At 38.3% G+C, this 4,934-nt stretch overlaps 2 long non-coding RNA genes across 3 annotated transcripts; one reads left to right on the forward strand and one right to left on the reverse strand.

The window, feature by feature from the left end:
• The first annotated feature begins 1,188 nt into the window (after window positions 1-1,188).
• On the forward strand, window positions 1,189-3,216 carry LOC128030880 (uncharacterized). Its single transcript, XR_008187986.1, has 4 exons — window positions 1,189-1,250; window positions 2,091-2,191; window positions 2,323-2,476; window positions 2,701-3,216. It is a non-coding gene; the product is annotated as an uncharacterized LOC128030880 (long non-coding RNA).
• A 108-nt stretch (window positions 3,217-3,324) lies between these two features.
• LOC128030879 (uncharacterized) lies at window positions 3,325-3,955 on the reverse strand. Of its 2 annotated transcripts, none has more exons than XR_008187984.1 (3): window positions 3,834-3,955; window positions 3,603-3,764; window positions 3,325-3,515 (listed from the first exon to the last, which is right to left on the reverse strand). It is a non-coding gene; the product is annotated as an uncharacterized LOC128030879 (long non-coding RNA). The 2 variants fall into 2 exon arrangements; XR_008187985.1 differs by having other exon boundaries at window positions 3,603-3,677; window positions 3,834-3,910.
• Between the last annotated feature and the right edge of the window lie 979 nt (window positions 3,956-4,934).

Genomic DNA, 4,934 nt, shown 5'->3' on the forward strand with positions numbered 1-4,934 from the left:
CATAATAGAACCAAAAGTATTTGATTTTGAGATCTGTTTCTTTATTATTATTATTATTATTATTATTATTTTCTGTCTGTAATGTTCTGTAATTGACACACAACTCTATGTAATCTACGTAATGATTGTTGACACTTTAAATCCCCTTGCACAACATGGGGCAACTTTGTGTGATGACAAGTAACTGAAAGGTTAGTCATATTCATAGAGGTTTATGTGTCTGAATTTTTTTTTTCAGTTAGTGGTCTTTATATCTGCACAACAACCATGTTCTGAAGTTAAAGCAATAGAGAAAGAAAAAAGTTGAAGTCAAAGTCCTTAGGACCTGATCTGACGCTACTGAAGATAGTTAGGGTCCTTGATGCAGGGCACACATACTGCACAATTTTCCAAATGTTCTGTGCACACTATACAACGGATCAAACTTGGTCTAAAAACCTGGTCTACAAACTGCATTTCACAACCAAACACATGCGAGACGTGCTACAGGAAATAACATAAGATAAAGCGTGAGACTAGATTTCTTCCTGCTAGAAAATGTAGCCCACAAGCAGCTTGCGATAAAAGTTGTCTGTATGGAGAGATGGATGCTTACAGATGCCATGCGAGCTGATGTTTTGTTGTAGATCTATGGCTTCATCCCTTAAACTTTACCTTGCCCTATATTGTGCTTTCTTATTGGCGGTATGTTGTCAGGATAAAATGGTGCAGTATATGCCCAGCATTATGATCTTATCTAGGAAAGTCTCGTAGAGATCCTTTTCAGAACAAAAACGCTACTGATGTATCGAGTCAAAATAGGGCCATATATATCTGCTAAATAAAACAATGTTTTGCAAACAAAAAAATATGTTTTGCAAAAAAAAATATATGTTTTGCAAATAAAAATAGAGTATTGAGAAAAAAATTGCTTTTTTGCAAGTAAAAAAAAATAATTGCAAAAGAAAAGTTTACCACTGAGAAAAAATAAAGTTTAGCAAAGTAAAACTTCAGCAGCATTGACTTTGCAACACATTTCTCTTTGCGCTGCTCCTTTAAATCCGCGTTTCAGTCATCCGTGCCTCTGCGGTGCAAGCTTTCCTTTGCGCTTCATTTTTTCTTTGCGCCTCCCTTTGTGTCCCTGATTTGACGTGGGACAGTGTGTACAAGGGACGAAGGCGCGTCCTTCTCGTTACGTCATCAGCGCGAGCCCCAGACCGAGTGGATCGATCGAAATGAAGGAGCAGAGACATGCGGGTGATGGATCACAGGTATGTGTTATTGAACGCTTTCTTCAAGTTCACTAGATAGACCGATAACTATATGTAACTATGTGTATCAACGTGTTTGCTCAAGTTAAGTAAGTTAGAGATCAATTAATGCGGGTCGCGTCGGCGGCTGTACATTTCTCTTAATATGCACCCCTTTCACGTTGTTTTATAATTAATAAATAATAATTATTCTCCACGCCCTAGTTGTATTATGGACTATAAACGATGCTAAAGGTGTCTCTCAAAATATACTGTAAAACAAATAATACAAAACAAATGCCTTGTATGTGTAAACATAATTTGAAATAAACCTCTTTCTGATTCCTAACAAGTTTATTTATATACAGTAGGTCACATCCCTATAGACTATGTTTAAAAGCTGTGATGTTTATGATACATTGTTAATGCACTTATTCTAGATCAGTTGTGTGAAACTCAATTCCTGGAGGGCCACAGCTCTGCACAGTTTAGCTCAAACCAGCTCCAACCCACACCTGTTTGGAGGTTTCTAGTAATCCTGAAGATCTTGATTAGCTGAATCAGATGTGTTTGATTGGGGTTTGAGCTAAACTGTGCAGAGCTGTGGCCCTCCAGGAACTGAGTTTAAAACACCTGATCCAGATAATCCTATATGATGTTGTGATGACCTATTTAACAGAGAGAATATTCTGATGTCTGTACAGCTGCACAGAATTGAATAGGTCTTCTGACCCAAAGCCTTGGTCAGATTCAGTCAGCTCAGGGTCAGCAGCAGCAGCCACAACAACGACAGCAGCCTCCTGCCTCAAATTCATAAAACCTTTATTTCTACGCACAGTTTACATTTTTATGTTTTTTCAGGTGGAGGAAGAAGAAACTGATCTCTCTGCATGGAATGATCAAATAATTAATTGTGGTTTTATTGGGGCCGTTAAACCTGAGAACAAAGAGGCCATAATAAGGTCAGAAAAAGTCTTCTAACTTCTTTACATTTGAAACCTTGCAAACGGTTTTAATTTTGCTGCCTACCAGATATACTGATTAGCCACAACACTGTCTATATTATGCAATAATTTTCTGGTTCTTTTTCCAGATCAATTGTGCTTCATGCAACTCTACGTTTGGTCCCTTTGTTGAAGCAAATCTGAAAAGGTCTTGAAGTCCACAATTTTGTGGACATCCTGGAAAAACATTCAGGACTGTGCCACCAGTTCTTTGTCCCTGATGTGGTGTATGATGATGATAAGGTATCAGTAACTGGAAAAAAAATATATGCCTATATCTTGTATTGCATTTTAGGAATGTTATATATAGGAAAATTATTATTTGCCAAGTTAAAAAATAATTGTCAAACACTTGTTCCTTACAAAAAAAATAATAGTAGAAAATGGTAATAAAGTAGCTTTGGATAAAAGCCAAATGCATTTGCATATGTACCTGAAAATGGATGGTTGTTTTTTTTCCCCCACAGGCTGATGCAGACTTCATCATGCAGAACATTCTTCCGAAAATGTCGGAGAAGGGATCAGTACGAGAGACTTATGAAACAGCTATAATCAACTTTCTGCAAGACTTTCTCCAAGAAATTGAAAGCTGTGTTATGTATGAACTGACAGAGTTGATTTAGTATAAATATTGTTAAAAAAAAAAACTGCAGATTACACAAATTAATGTTAAAATGTAATTGATTTAATTCAGACAATACCAACCCCAACCAAGCCATTCAATTTGACAACGGTTTAAACAGAATTTAAAATTATACTAAATGTATGGAATTGTACATGTTCAGGAAAATAAAAACTTTTATACATTGGTAAATGTTCTTATGGTTTTGAAATTTACTGTGTATGTGTAGAGAACACAACGTGTTACATAATGTAAAATTGTATATCTTAATGAATGTGTTAAGAGAACACAAGTTGTTATACTAGCCATTTTCTGCTTTAAATATAGCCAATACAGAAAATAAAACAAGCATGCAATGTCACCTTAAGTTTGTTTTTTATTGACTTGGATGTTAATTTGCTTGTAAATGGATCATTTGGTCACTAGTCATTTCAATGACTGATTTAGTGTCAATTAAGAATGAAGCAGCACAAAATTTAAGACTTATAAATACTGGTCTCTTCCATAGTTTTGAGAGTGTGAGTTTGGGTTAAAGAAGTTTGAATTTGGGCCTATAAGTTCTTAAGTTAAGGGGCATTTGACTGGAGGAACTACAATTCCTGTCCACGGCTGGTCAGAGATACTGTCTGTGTCCCAGTCAGAGTCGCCGTCTTGTGCAATCTGTTAAAAGTTGGTAATAGTTTATGGACATTGGGGCAATATCTTGCATGAAAACATTACATTAAAAGACACACATTCTTAAAATACCTCAGATAGGACTGGAGGAGTGACAGGGTTTTGCAGGAGTCCAATTTCCCACAACTGGTCTGGGCTTCGATTACTCTATGTGCGGAGAGGATGGTTATTCCACCCACTAGTAAAGGAGTCAAGGCTGGCTTGGAGACGAGGTAGGAACACCCTCTGGCCGGTCTGAAGTATCTGTTATTAATAATATAGGAGTCTAATAATAATAACAAGAAAGCGATCAATAACACATACCTGTGATCCATCACCCGCATGTCTCTGCTCCTTCATTTCGATCGATCCACTCGGTCTGGGGCTCGCGCTGATGATGTAACGAGAAGGACGCGCCTTAGTCCCTTGTACACACCTCAACCTCTTGACCCCTCCCCCATGTCAAATCAGGGACACAAAGCGAGGCGCAAAGAAAAAATGAAGCGTAAAGGAAAGCTTGCACCGCAGAGGCACGGATGACTGAAACGCGGATTTAAAGGAGCAGCGCAAAGGGAAATGTTTTGCAAAGTCAATGCTGCTGAAGTTTTACTTTGCTAAACTTTATTTTTTCTCTCAGTGGTAAACTTTTCTTTTGCAATTATTTTTTTTTACTTGCAAAAAAGCAATTTTTTTCTCAATACTCTATTTTTATTTGCAAAACATATTTTATTTTTGCAAAACATATTTTTTTGTTTGCAAAACATTGTTTTATTTTGCAGATATATATGGCCCTATTTTGACTCCATACTGATATTCTTGAATGTCCATCAAAGAAGACAGATCATGTTTTTTGTAGTCAAAGTCTAGTTACAACATCTACCAGAAGGGGGTAAATGGACCATAATAACCAGAAAAACTTGAAACTCTGTGCAAAACTGATAAATAATGAAATAACTTTCATCATTAGGCATGTGCAGTGGCGTCATTGTCTGTCTCTGTATCTGTAACAGTCACAAAATAATTTGTATTGTGTGATGAGTGGGACGGGGCCAAGAGCCGTGGGAATGGAGCGAGGCCGGTGGAGTTAATGAGAATGAGCGACACCTGCGCCACTCCTTTCCGACTCACAAACTGTGTTACATTGGTGCCAAAACCCAGGAGGAAGGAGGGACATGCTGCTGAAGATCCATCGCCGCTGTGGTGAATCCGTGGTGCCACTGAGCATGGTGGAGCAGTCTGCAGCCGTGGACGCTTGAGGCGGTGGGCTGGAGTGAGTTGCCGGGGGGGCAGACGAGCTCGCTGCTGGCCGCCTGGGATGTGCAGGCTTGCCTTCTGGTGGATTTGACTGCAGTTTGAGAAAAAACAAAAAACAAACTTGTTTTAGAATGGAAGTCTATGAGAACACTCGGGGGGATTCTCGGCCAG

The sequence above is a fragment of the Carassius gibelio genome, chromosome A16 (assembly GCF_023724105.1).
Source record: "Carassius gibelio isolate Cgi1373 ecotype wild population from Czech Republic chromosome A16, carGib1.2-hapl.c, whole genome shotgun sequence".
In the NCBI taxonomy this organism is placed as follows: domain Eukaryota; kingdom Metazoa; phylum Chordata; class Actinopteri; order Cypriniformes; family Cyprinidae; genus Carassius; species Carassius gibelio.